The sequence below is a fragment of the Lepidothrix coronata genome, unplaced genomic scaffold, assembly GCF_001604755.1.
Source record: "Lepidothrix coronata isolate B3197 unplaced genomic scaffold, Lepidothrix_coronata-1.0 Scaffold163, whole genome shotgun sequence".
In the NCBI taxonomy this organism is placed as follows: domain Eukaryota; kingdom Metazoa; phylum Chordata; class Aves; order Passeriformes; family Pipridae; genus Lepidothrix; species Lepidothrix coronata.
Genome location: NW_016690343.1, coordinates 48,806 through 64,030, shown reverse-complemented (window position 1 = coordinate 64,030; position 15,225 = coordinate 48,806).

The following is a 15,225-nucleotide window of genomic DNA, read 5'->3' as shown; positions in this document are numbered from 1 at the left end:
TCACTCAAAAAAATCCCTGATGAATTCTACCTTTCTCACATAATTTCACAGGACAGCTAGAACACCTCTAGGACACTCTGGTTTGTTCTCTAGATCATTAGAGCTTTTAATTCAAGTTCAAGCTTTTAATTCTAGCATGTGCAAATTCTATAGGTTTCCTTTGGTGCAAAGTAGGTCTCAGTGGCTCATTCCAGCCAACATTCATAGCATTAGGGTGTTCACTCCAGCCTGAATTCCTTCTTTGGCCGCCAGCTGATCAGCTATTTAAGGTAGTAAGCAAATCTCAAAATTATCAGGAACCCCCGATCAAAACACTCAGAAATCCTTCAAGCTTTATGTGAACACCAGCATAAATTCAATTCACAAGCCAAGTTAAATAATGACAAACTACTTAACCTTATCTGGCAACTTTCCTAAAGTTTTAGCTATGGGAAAATCCATCAGCCTCATGAACAGATCTGAGACTGGGCTTCCAGGCACAAATACAGCATTGCTGTTATTGCTGTGATGATTGCTTCTACAACTACTTGTTCTTTAAAAATGAGACATCACATGCATCTAAAGTTGAGAGTGCATCTGAAATAAATGGCAATCTCTGATCTCTACTGCTGACACAAGGCAGAAAGTACATGCCAGCTCTTTGCTTATGATAATAAGAGGGCAAGCGGCACCTCCCCATTTTTCAGGGAATACAGAAGGTGTTTTTCTCTCACATTGCCAATGAACAGGTTGAATCTGTTTATGATGCCTTGTAGAAGGCAGGTGGTATCTGCTCGAGGTGCCAAGGAACAGGTAAGTGGCATCTGCTCATCATGCTACCCAATTGTGAGTCAATTAACATTAGAGTGGATGTTTAAAATTCTTTAAAATTATGAAATCAGAAGTCAGTTATATATTAAAAAAGAAAAAAGATAAAAAATAAGAGTGACATTTTTATCCCAAATCATTTATATCTAGCAGTTTGAAGACTATCTCACTGACATTACTCAACTTATTGCAGGTAACAGTCTAAACCAAAATCCTTTAGCGTCACCTCCTGCAAAGTTTTGTCACACAATTGCACTGATAAACCAAAGAAACTGAGCAATGGACCAGTATCTGTGGAGGCAAAATACTGCAGAGTAAGACAGCACTGAAGGAAGGACAGTCAGTGTGGTTTGGTTCCTCTCTGCGTCCCCCTTTTTTTTTGAAGTTCTGACATATGAAAACCCCAAATACTAAACTTACCTCACACTTTTTCTCCTTGTAGTAAAAAGGTATATAGAGGGAACTAAGTACTTTCTTAGCAACATGCACTCTCATAAATGGCCTTCAGACAAATTCATATCCTTGGATAGAACCTAGTTTTGCCACATACCCTCTTCCAAGAGCAGGAACAGTGTGAGAAAACTTCAGACAAACTTATACTGAGTAACAAAGCTTTTAAAAAAAAAAACAAAATTGAATATTTCACTTTGTAGCCAAAGTTGCATTTCTAGGTAATTTAATTCTTTTCTAGCAGGTTCCTTTCACGAACTTCCCAGGTTGTTTTCAAAAGGATGGATACATTTACTCAAGCAGTCTCCTGGAAATTGATGGCTGTTGTGAACACCTTGCAGTGCCTACCAGATCTTCTTTCCATGTGTTTCAGTTCTGACCAGGGCTTACTCAAACACCTTCCAGGGAGGAACTGCTTCTTCAGTCCCAGTACCAACTCATTTGTAATAGGAGACATTCCAATGGACATGGTAGTTAAATACAGGCCAAAAAGGAGTTGCACAGAGAGGATGTCAGTGATTCGGGTAGTCAGACACTGTCTCTTCACAGAACAATAGTCCCTTTGGAAGCTGAGGAGGCTCCAGCCAATGCTGACAGTTACTAGTGGAGGGACAAAGATCAAATCCAGTTATTAAGCCCATTGATCTTAAAAGCTCACACAAACTCTGTGTCGAGACCCTATAGCAGCCCACTCAATTTCTAAGCCCCTAGAGCAACCACCCAGGAGAAATATTTATTACAGTGAAAATAAACACACATGGACTCTCCCATTCCTACTACAAAAATGTGATTAAAAACTAGAAACAGTCTCCCAACTTGAGGCCTATATAAACCCTCAACCTTTTAATTAAATGTTTTATGTGTCAGCAAAACCAAAGTTATTGCAGGAGATGGCTAAGGCCCTGACTTGTAATATTAGCTCAGCTCACCACCTTTCGAGGACTATAAGAACAGGCAGAAACGATAGATTTCTTAATTTTGGTAAAACATAAAAATAAGTTAGATTAACTTAACTTAAACCTTCAAGTTCTGAGACAGGTTCCTGACTGACCTGTTCTCACACCTCTGCCACAAGTCAAACCAAATCTACATTTAATAAGGAAAGACATATTAAGTTATACGGGTTCAGTCCACTATTAGATAAATATTAAATATAAAGCGAAATACAGCTGACAAAATCAGGCAGAAGTAGCATTAGCTCATCCTTTTCATGAAACATCAGCAGGCACAAGCCCTGGTAGTCTGTGATTTACAGTGTAGCTGAACATTACCTGTATTTGACAAACATGCATTTGAGGCCATCAGCTCAAATGAATTTCAGTGCCTTCAGAGGAATAACTCCATTTATTGTTCTTTTAGTCTCTGAATATACATGTTCTTGTAAAGTGTTCTTGAATATGATGTTTCCTCATGATTGTACAGCAATAATTGCTGCTATGGAGTGGAAGCATTTCTGAAAGATGTTTTGATATTTTAAGTTGCCGATTATAATTATGTGTTCCCAGCAGTTTAGCTGGAAAACCGGTACTTCAACCTGGCATCGTCTCCTTCAACCCCCTGCTCCCAGCCTCAATTCTCTTAACACGCACAGACACACTCGAATAAGCAGGAAACAAATCTTATTATGCTAGCAGGAGGTCTAGGGGGTTCTGATTTTTAGAGCTCTAAGATGCTATTTGAGGATTGAAGCGCTATGTGAAGAGAATTGCAAGTTGGAGTAGTAGTAAAAACTCCCAAAGGCAGTTAAAGTCCCTTCTGTGAAGAGATAGGATCTTTGAGCAAGGGCAGCATATTGCTTCCCTTTCTGAGGTTTGCTTGTTTGCTTCACTGCAAGGTGTGCTGCACATTTCAGTGGAATGGAGGAGTGCAACCTGAGCCCTTCCCCAGAGCTGTTCAGAGCCATCACTGTATCCCTTCAGCAGCCTGCCTGTCTCATTGCTGGGATGACAGGGTACAAAAAAAAGCCCTTGGCTTCCATGCTCTGTTCACACAATATCCTCCCTGCTTTCTGCTTTTTTCAGGGGTGAATAGAGAAAATAGGATACCAATGGCTGTCATGGTTCAAGCTCTGTGGCAGAAATCACAGCATGAGTCAAGCTCTCCCACCACTCCCAGAATTATACCTCTGCTTGTAAAGATACAGCCAATAATATGCTTCCACATCTCCCATATAACAGAAAAACAAATTCAAGCAATTCAAAGCTAAATAGAAATAAAATGCAGGCTTTGTGCACACAGTGAATTATTTATATATAAAAAAATCTTTCTTTGAGGGTTGCTCCTGCATTCAGCTTGAATTTCAGACAACCCCAAAATTTTTAAGCATACTCATTTATATTCTTAACAGCTGTCCATTGCAGCCATGTTGATTTCCCATGATGTTTAATATTGGCTGCAACAAAGTTTTGTCTGTGCAGATTAGTGCAAAAGGACTGTTCTTCGTGCAAGCATCCGTTTATCCCCACAAGAAAAAAGTTCAGCCTGCAAACAAGATCATATGTGATTAATTATTTAGCAAATGCTATCTCCCAGTCTTTCCATTTAAGAATTTTAAATTACCCAGCCAGAAGCCAGAAACAACTCCATTTAAGGTAGCTGTTCTGTTACACAAAGATAACAGGAGACAGTGAGACTGAACAGTCTGAAATCGACACAAAATCTACAGATACTTAGCTCAGACTGGGAAACATTTAAGAATACATTACCAGAAAAACCCTCTCATTTCAGCAATTTCATGACTGCAAGACTGCAGGGATGCTAATGCCATACAACTCATTAAAACAATACAGGTACAACACACTTTTCTGCAAGTCTGGATGACAGAACAGGGTTGTCACCGAGACATTTCTCCACATTTCTCTACCTCTGCCAAAGGTACCATGTCTTGTGTTTCCACATGCATATTCCCTGACACTGACTGTGGCTTGAAATGTACATGGAGCCAATTGACAAACCCATTTGGAGCAAAGCCACTTCTTTACCTACTACACAAGTGGGCTGAAAGAACACAAGGAGAATCACATCTCTGCTCCCACCTCCATGAATTGCCAGATGGGAACATGTCCAGACACCACCTGCACTCATCACACTGCGGGCAGTGGGTTATTTTCAGAGTCTGTACTACAGGCTGTACTACAGTCTGTACTAACATCTGTACTAGAGGATGAACCCACTTCACTGCATCCTGTAGAAGATGGATCTTGATGCCCCAAGACTGAAACTTAAGGGATTTTTCTTGGTGATGGGCTAGCCCTCAAATTCATCTGAGATTGAACTACCTGGCAGAGCTGATCTACAAGGGGTATTCCTACCCTTTTCTTAATATAATCAATTTTTGTGTGTTGTAACTCACCAAATAAATCATCAAAGATGAAAATCCTCCAGAGTGGATGCGTTTTATAACTGTGTAAGTGTGTAACTGTGCCTAGTTACTACCTTTGTGGCAGCGACTCTCTCTAACCCTAAAAAATGAAATCAAGGTATTAGATGTAGAACCCTTTTATAGTCAGGCAAAAGGCTGACAGTCTCAGGAACTCAAAATTGAGTTTTGACATTTAATATTTCTGTTTTAGAAAGAATTGCCCTTTGTTAGAAATACTGGTTCATTGTCATCCCAGTGTCTATCTCCCTCACCCTTTTAACTTATCAGATAATGATGTGCTCTTTTAGAAGCTGTCTGTTCTTGTCTGTTCACAAGTTTGGTCAAAATTCTCATTGATAACTGTAAAAATTAAATGACTTTTGGGTGACCATTGATGCTTTACAGGGGCTTTACCAGGAAGCAACTAACTAACCATTTTACTAATTTCTCTGTCGCTAATAGAAATAGCTGTTCCTTCCACTGGTTAGTATGAAAGCTTAGCAAAAGCCCATTCTTAGGGGAAAAAAAAGTGCTTACCTCTTGAATAGATGATATCAGAGACAGAGGTTTTCATAATATCTTCAGAACCACTGATCAATTTCCTAAGGCACCTTAATCCCTCTTCCATCTTATTTCTTTGGGGTAGGGATGCTCACAGAATTTTCTGGGTTTTTTTTAATCCCCTTAGCAAGAGGTCTTGCTGCCCTGTGCAAAATATTGTTGTTGAGGTCGTTCCCCCCCAACTTCCAAATCGACAAAATTACTTCCCTTTGCGGGAGCAAGAGGTACTGTTTGCTGATGTCTGAGACCCATTGGCTGTGATAAAATTGATCCACTCCTCTGCTTCAATTCGGGACACCAGAGCACTCCTTAGACATTTGAATATTATTTCTGCAGGTCTTAGAATAATTCAGTCTTTTGCCTTTCTTCCTCTAAGGCATATTTAATATATCCTCTCTGTAAGGCATTCAAAGGCTCACAGAAATTACTTCAGAGCCTGCATGAGGCTCGCTGGGCTGCAGAAACTGGCCTCAGGCCTTTCCACCTGGTGCTGTGATTCTGCCTGATTTTGCAGTCCAAAATCCAAGTTGAGTTGGTAACTGGTGGGAATATGTGTTGGTGCCTATGCACAACATCTGTCAAGGAAACTCCTATAAGCAGCAGAACCTAGAAAAATTTGTATCTCTAATATGAACTTCATTTTCCTCACTTTTGTTCCATCATACAACATTCAAAGCCTTCTCTAAGCTCTTGTCTGATTTTGTGTGAAACTTGCAAAAACAGATCTTATGTTTTACAAGTTTTGTTATACTAAGTTTTGACCAGCTACTCTGATAGGAGGGTTTCTTCCAGAGGGGTATCAGCTCTGAATAATGTTGTGTCTGGCTTTTCTGCACCCCACAGTCCTGTAATAACTGTGATAGCCTGCATCTCTCTACAATTTCGGCAGTGTCCCAGCTGTTTACATGGAAAAGTATTTTGCAGTGGTTTTGAGGGAGCCAGACATCTGGATACACTCACTGAGCACTGAACACAGTATAACAAGAAGAAATTTAGCAAGAGGCATTCCTGTCCTGTCTGTAAGATGTGCCTATAGAAACTATTTGTGCTGTCTCAAAGGTCACATGCGGGTATCTTGATCCAAGCCAAATGCAGGCACTCCATCAGCTTGGTATGTTAATTTTAATTCCTCTCAAATATTCCTACATTATCACAGTCTCTTCTAGAGCTGGGCTCCAAAACTGAGATGAAAACAGAGCAGCTACACAGTCCTGCAATGTCAAGGCATCAAAGAAACTACGGGCCCCACAGAATGTTAATCCCTCGTTCTCCTGTAGAAAGGACAGTGATTCATGAAGCTGTGAGATGATCTCCACCTACATGTTTCAGCTGTGGCTACGTTCAGATGCCTGGTATTTACATCTGCATCCCTCAGCTTCACCAATGCCAAGAGCTGCAGACAGAGGAATCTCCCCATGTTCGTAGCACAGTTGTACAGACACGACAGGATTGCTGGCACAGATCCTTGTCACAGCCCAGTCCCTCAGAAGTGTTCAAAGCAATTTTGAACTCATGTCCTGCTTGGAGAAATATATTCAAAACCACAAATCACATCCTACTGTCCAAATAGCTGAGATGTCCAATTATTAATTAACAGCTCTTTTTATACCCAGAGGATGAAACCTTGCTGCTTCTGGGCATCTGTGATTCTTCAGGAAAATCACAACTAGTTATATAGATTAATCGAAACAGTCTGCAGAGCTGCAAGGCTGCTAGAGTCTCCCTGCCCCTGAAAAGCTGTACCCCCTCCACACATCTGGCAAGAACTTCAGTGGGGCTGGCAATGAGGGCACCATGAGGTGCCTAGAAAGACACAGGAGTCATGTTGTCAGAAGGCTGGAGCTTGTGCTTTCCAGCTCAGAGCAAAGTGCTGGATAGTCCTGGGTGTGCTGTAAACCAAACCCCCATGCCTCCATCTCGGTATCAGACGGGGATATTTTTAACCTCTATCCCTGTGTCGTAGTTTATGATCAGTAAAGGCGAGTTAATGCGTGTCCAGGTGAACGGCATAAAAATCAGTGCATTAATATTTGTGAAGCATTTAGATACTGTAACAGCGAACGTCAAAGGAGAGCCCAGGAGGAAAATAACACTTGTTTGCTGAGTAAGGTTTGAATGGTGTGTGCAGATAATTCATGGGGCTGCTCATGGAACAATGAGGAAAACATAACTAGCAAACATCTGCTCATTCTTTGAGTGCCCCTATTCTGTGCACCGGAGATACAGAGAACCTGGTAGAAAACAGTATGCAGGCGTGTAAATATTGCATACAAATTCATTGGATTTGGGCACGCAGCCTAATTCTATGACTTCTCCTTTTGCAGGAAAGGGCTTAAAATAGTAGGTAGGATAAGTGGGTAAAATGAAAGAAATTATATCAGACATATGTTTCCATCATACCTGAAACTGTTTTTGCCCATCCAACCCCAAAATATGGCTTCGCTACACTGTGGTCCATAATAGTATAGAATTAAGTTTGCTTCAGGTTCAGTTTTCTGGTACAAAACATATTTAATCCTCAAACCAGCAGAAATGAGGAAGAAAACAGATTTGATTATAAAAAGATATGTACCAGGTCCTTTGCTGCTGAAGGAGGCTAGCAAGTGTTTAAAGACTTTTGGTAGAGAAGTTCTATACAGAGAAGAAATGCTTCAACATACATCAAGATTTTTTCGCTACCTTTCTAACTGGATACATTTGTAGAAAGTATTTTGTGCTTTAAAGTGCCAACTTTTTGTATTTGTTGATGAAATAATACAATTCTGTTGATCTATACATCCTTCATTTATGTAATTCCATTGAAAAATGGTGGATTTGATCCAATCTTTGATTATCAAGAATTTAACGTATGCTACAGAAGTAAATACAAACTAGATATTAGTGCAGGAGACAGGCCTGAAAGAACAGGTGCTTATGGCCTGTTCTGATTCATTAAAATCAGCAGAATTGCTGCGATTTTTTTCAAGAGGGTCAGGTAAGAACATTCATGGTGGAAGGATGACTTTATGCAAAAGGGACCCAGAGGCCTGTTCTCTATTTTTCATCCTGACATAGAGTCTCATTGCAATCCTGATTTAAGTCACCTAATCTGGGGAGCAATAATATTAATCTTGTGCTTTATAAACTCACCTGGCTCCTCCACAAATTTCTGTAAGCGCTTTTACAAGACTTAACATGTTTCTGGCTTTTAGTGATCAAACTCAAATCCACAGTCCAGGAACAAAACATCAAAAAAGCTCGAATTCCAACTAGCACAAGGATATAAGCATAGTGCAGGAAGAAATGCCAACTGCCTGTCAAGACATGCACCCAGTTTTCTTTCTTTGGGACCTCTCTGCCTCCAAACTTTGTCACCTTCCTCACACGACACATCCTTTCCCATGCAGTTCCTGCTGGCCCTGGTCAGACACAGCACTCACCAGGTCTGATCTCTTACCCACCATACCTTTGTAGAGCAAGACACCAGCTCAGCCTCTGGAGCATGTTGTGAGAAGAAGCACTCTCTGTGGAACAAGAGGAACACATAATACTGAAGTTCTCATTCAGCAGAAAAGCCACAGCATCTTCCCATTTTGATTTTTTTTTAAATATATTTTTTAATACTACTGCATTTACTGCATTTATTCTTTGTTCTTCTTGCATGCAAAATCCTGGCCATGTAGCCCTCTAACTTATAGGTTACTCAATCGAACTCAAGTCGTAGTATTTCCAGAAAAGTCAGTGCTGAAAAATGATCCCACCCTTTCTCCTCCTTGGCATTAGAAGCTGTGGAGTTGTATTAGCATGACGCTTGGTCTGTATTTTCTTTATAGAAATTACATGAAACTTCTCCTTCCAAGACACTCCAAATTCTTCCATATGCCTGTACTCTCCTAACTTCCAGATCTGAATTACTTCAACACAACTTTACAATGAATTTAAACCAGTTTGCTGGTTGTTACTTATTGCACGGCACACAATTCTTGGAGTTTACTGGCAGGTTCACAGCCGTAGCACTCTCCATCCCATATGCTCTCAGACACAATTTTCTGCTGAAGTTGATGAGGCTCATCCAATTTCCATCAAAAGAAGTGGTTCCTAAACTGTATTTATTTGTTGTTCTTTTTATGAACAGTTTGAATTAAAATATTTTCCTAGTGAGGCAGTATATGTAGAATCTACTGGATTTTGTGCAGTAAAATTAAAAAGAGCTTATTTTAAACTTATAATTGTGGTGGTTGTGCTAAAGAGAAATAAATTATTAAATGAAGGCAACAATAAATCTGTCAGAGTAAACTGCAGAAACCATTGCCATAGGGTGGTAAAATGGCTGTGCACTGACTATTGTTTTACTATAACAGCTACCATTTAAACTGCAGTTTTATCACCACCATTATTGATTTATTTTCCCAAACTTCCAGAATACAGCCCTGTTAAAATCTTAATTTAAAGTGTATTTCTTTTTTGTTAGCACTCAAAGAAGAAGAGTATCAGGACTCTCCCCTTAGATCAGAGGCAGCTGTGTCACTCACATTGGACTGCATAGAGCACATAATGTTTGAGCTTTCACCTGGAGGTGAAGCTCTGGGTAGGAATTACCTCCTCAGTCAACACAGAAAATGAGAGGAATGTGTGCAGGCTGAGCAGGACTTGGTTTACGTGGGTGCTTTTGGCAGGAAGAAGGGACTGGGCTGTGACTTCAAAGGAGCTCAGTCACCATAAATCACCCAGCTGAGGAGCTCAGCCTGGACCCCGGCTGACCAGAAACCTGATAATATCAGCCAGAATGATCCCTATCCAGGACACCTGAACTTGTCCAAAAGGTGCAGTGACCCAGTCACCCTTCCAGCAAAGCCTTGAACAGATTGACACCTTGAGAGGGATTCTTGGAGGTTTTCTAAATTTAGCGAGTCAGGTTGGAAACGGATGCTTAACTTCCAGAGAAACTCAGAGCTTCATGAATTAATTTTGGCTCTGGATTACTAAGGCCTATCATGCCTAAGTCTTGTATAGATGTAAACTGAGCAATTAAATCAATGCATAAAAAATAGAAAGTTGCCTGACTCTGTCATAAAACCTACTTTTAATTAAACACTGAGGGGAATGGGAGGAGTCTTGCTCTATTCATCCATGAGCATCTTACAAAAAACTCACATTTAAACTACCCTAAATTTTCTATTAATAATGGCAAGGCCAACAATGTATCTGCACAAACAGAAAAGCTAATGAGGAAAAAACTATGAGGAAAAAACTATCACCAGGGACATCGGATGATACAGCTACTGCTGTAAAAGCAAAAAAAGGTAGCTGGCTGGGTAGAAGAGAAGATTGCTTTGCCTTTGCTACTCTTTCTATTGCAGTGTCCTTTATATATGCAGGCTGAGTGGAATACATCATAAAAGGTGACATTTTATAACAGCAGTTTGTAAATTTTACAGAAGCTTACTGCCTGTAAATCACACAGCTTATACCCTCACTGACTTTACTACTGCAAACCCAGCCATGGATAAACTCCATGCCAGTTTACTTGAAATTTATCTTTTTTATTCAGACCTAACTGAGGTCTTTTAATATTCCTTTTCTTCTAATGATAAAGACATCCTGATAATCTTATTTTCTTTATAGACATTTTGAAGGACTCTATTTTATCTTGAAAAAGCAATTCCTGGCTATGGTAGTTCCTCTCCTAACATGTACTTCTGCTATCAAAAGATGTGCTTTTCCCCTTTATTTCAATTATGTGTATTTATTTGTATTCCAAATCCTCCCAGCACCTAATCCTTTGCCTTGCTTCACAGCCAGACTTCACAGACTGGTTTTTACAGCCTATGCACAAACCTGTTCTTTATTTGGTAACATCCACGTTTATTTCATAGCAGAGCTACTCAATTTATTCTCCCATCTGTGCAGCAGATATTTTCACGGTTAATCTTCACAGGCATTAATGGAAACCAATGGCAAAAATTCCTTGTGCATCAGTGAGAGCTTTGTGAATGAGGTGGTTAGTGAAATATCTTGTTTTTCCAAAGAGCTTCATGAAGCAGAGTGCCCCAGCTAATGAGTTTCCCTCTGCTTTCAGCAGTTCCTATTCTCTGGTTATGGTCCTGCTCATACTTCTCTTTCAGTCTTAACAGAAAGCAAGCCTAGATTCTGTTCAAAACCTTGCTTCAAGGGTAGAGAAGACCACATTTTTTTGGAAACCAATGGGGAAAGCTATTTCTTCAGAGTGGTTCATAATGCAATTGTTGGAAACTTCAGACTTATTTTCCTTGGCAAGCTGAGCAGGATTTGTAATCAGATTAGATGTAGTGCTCGCATCTGGAGCTCAGGAAGGTGTTAGCTGTGCAAAGGTGTCGATTGCAGTGGAAATCTGCCAACATGGAGCAGTAAATGACACGGCACTTCTTCAAGCTCGGCTGCTGGCTTCGTGCCTGTTTGGAGATCACATCATTTTTTAACAAGAATGGTATGAAGTTTCCCTGACACACCTTTATTTACACTGGGGGCTTGGCACCAGAAGCTAGCCAGTTTCCAAAATCCCTCAAGACTCTGAAGAGCATCTCATAGCCCCTTTTGGGCTCATGTGACACTTTGCTCCCTAGCTACAGAATATTTGCAGCGTCGGGGAAGATGTTGCATTGCATGGATGAAGCCATCTCCCCTTGTGCCTTTTCTAGCCCGTGACATCGGACTAAAAATTAAATTCTATAGTGCCTGATTGCCTTCTCAATTATTTCCCATGAACTGGGGAGTAACCTGACCAAAATAAACATTGTCACATTTTCCCCAAGAGAACAAGTAGCTTCACCGTGGTATGCTGTGTGGTTTCATGGCTCAGTAGAAATGTGGCTGTGAGACTACCCAGGCAATAATAATTTCTTCTGGATGCTTGAGAGATCTGCTACAACTTTGAAGTATCATAGGTTAAAGACACCTTAATGTGAGATTGAGATATTTCTAAAGGACCTTTTGGTCCTACAAGTGGAGGGAAATGCTTACTGGGATATTCTAAAATCCTAGGAGTGGAGTTTTTCATATGCTGATATGTTGAGGCATGCAGATGGTTTGCTAGGTTAGTGTGAAAGTGACCTTTAGCTCTATCATCACATCCATTGACCAATAACCTCAATATCTTAAGAAAATCTGTGTCAAACACAACAGGCATTTATTTAGTCGTCATCCACAGGGATGAACAGCCTCTATGAACACACCACTGAGGACTCCGTAGACACACATGGGTGCCACTGCTGCAGCTTTAAGCTGCCATGGCAATCATGAAGGTGTTCAGCTAATATTTACTGCTGATGCTGAAATGGAGATTTCATTTCCCAGAAGACTTCCTCAGAGTATCCACAAGCAAAATCCATTTACTTCATCTTTGGTCCTCAGAGATGCATCAACATATAAAGGCATTTAATTGCTGCATTTTAAATGCTCTGCTCAGAGATTAAATATTACACAGAAAAATGGATTCAATAAAACGGAGCACAAATCATTACAATTTCAAAACATAAATCTCTTTGTTACTGCTCTTTTGCTGCCGCTGCAAATTGTTGGCGTGTTTTATTGGAGCTCTTTTTGTCTGTTTTTCTTTTAAAGTATGTACGTAGAAAAGAGGTTGGAAAATGCAGGTGGAACGTGAGGGCATTTTTTTCAGCTTGCCACAGTAAGATGAGGAAATATGTTTCTTTTATAAAATCATATGTTTGCAGGGTTCTGTTTCCATATGGGAAATAGAAGGATTGGATCATTTGGAAGGGAGTTCCTAAAGATATTCCAAAAGAATGAACTTTTGAGATTATCCATTCCATGTACCAGGACATCTTTTTTTAATATGAAATTTAATCAGCATTTTGTAATGACATTACATTTTATATTGCAAATTACATATTGTAATTACCTAATTACACATTGTAAATATATGATTACATGAATTTGCACCAAAATTCATAATTACACTTAATTACGCTAATTGCATCAATCTAAGCTAATCAACTACAAAATACAAGAAAAAGTCACACAAACAAAGCCTACAGAAAAGAACATTTTGAGAGTGAGCCCACACTCCCAGAGTACCCAGAGGCACAACACTGCCTTATATCTGGAAAATAATTCATAAGTAGAGCTGTGTGGGAAACAATTTCTCTGACCTAAAGGTGCTTTTAAGCTCTCAAAAAAACTGCTTCTGCTCTGTATTAGGGCAAATAAACATCTGTATCTTAAAAAGTTTTGGAAAGGTTTAATTATTGGGGGGTTTTCCCTTTCTCTGTAAAAATACAGGAGACTTCTCATCTGCCCCAGATATAAGGATTTAGGGAAGGATTTGGTTTCGGTGAATTGCCAGTGTCCACCAGAAAAGCAGATACATTTAATGCCAGCTTCACTGGGAGCAGCAAGTGGTTCACATTTCTTAAAACCTAGCCCTAAATCTCCCACTACAGTATCAGGGCAAGATTTACCTCTGTTATGCTGAGGGCAATGGTCTGAGCAGATGATTTAGTTCTGGAGCACAGCCTTGTTCATTTGAGATTCATCTAGCAGCCCTAGTCTTAAAGTGCTCCTTCTTGCAAAATTAATACTGGCAAATTCTAACTCCATTAGCATGGATATGGATATTGTCATGCATGATTATAATTTACTTTCTTCACTAATTAGTGGCCTGTTTTTTTGTTGGGTGCTTATCGTGACTCCAGGAAAGGTTTCAATCATGGAAACATATAATGTTCTTGATGCACTTTCAGTAGTTTAATCTCATCTTACACATTTATATGTTTCCTTCCTGATCAGAAAGACAGGCAATTATGGATCATCCTTTTCTTTCCTTTCCTTCATCACTGTTGTATTGGTAATTAAAACTGTTGTACTGTAAATATAGCTTTACACATCTCAAACGAAAAGGAGCTGTTGCCAATAAAGCCCACAGTGTGCACACACAGTGTCATCGTGAAGGAAACTAACAGAGAGATGCAGTGCATTTCCCCATGGATGCACTCTTGAAAGTCCCATTAATACTCATGATTTAATGATGGGGTGGGTGAAACCATGCTATTCCAAGGTATTTAGAAGTGACACAACTCAAATCGGGTGTAGTAGACGTGCTTTAAAATGTTGCATCCCTTCTCCAGCACTCTGTTTCCCAGGAAAATAATCTCTCTGGCAGTTTTTCTTATTTGCCTAATAGATCTGAAAAAAGAAAAGAGCCTTTTCTCTGCAAGCAGCAAGAGGTGAAAATGCACCCTTTGTCATAAGTGCCCTTTTCAAAATGTCCCCTTCTTCTGAACCAAGACAGTATTTTGCAGTAGATGTGTTGTGACCCTGGGAGCGTCCCTGCTGGCAAGTAGGGAGATGTTGGAAAACAGCCCCTCTGTCCAAAGCAAAGAAAACCTCACATTCCCATGCCCCCTGTGTACTACTATCTTTAAAGGCCTTTGTAAGACTCTCAGTGAGTTGTACACTGTTATTCTTAGTGATATAATCGTACTCTCACATTTAATGAAAACAGGAGGGGCTGACATGATGTTTGCTGTTCAACCAGGAGATCCTATCCCGAAAAGACTCGACTCACCCAAAGCCATTACAATAAATATTGCTTATGTTCAAAACCAGCAACATTTCTTTATCTACTGCCTCTAAACCGGCATCAATCACAGAAAATATTTTCAATAGCGCTAAAATTTATCATGTTTCTATTCAAAGATAGGTGACCTGACATTAAATTTATCCATGTAATCTCAGTCCTTGCTGTGTGTAAGTCTTTAAGCACCCAGTTACGCATTTGATTTTACACTGGATTAACTTCCTTGGAGGTCTTCAGCAGGGCATCACTGCTTGCATCTTAGGTCTAGATCTGCAAAAGGACTCAGGTTCACTGAGTGCAAAACCATGATATCTTCAAAATCCCCTCACTGTTTTCACCTTACCTGGGAGACGTCTCAGGTTCACAGAACTTAATTATTCCACATCTGTCAGTAAACAGCCTTAAGAACTCGAGGCAACCTCTGAGGGATATGTGTCCTGATAACACTGAATATCTTTGCATCTTCATTCCCAGATCCCATTGGGATCCC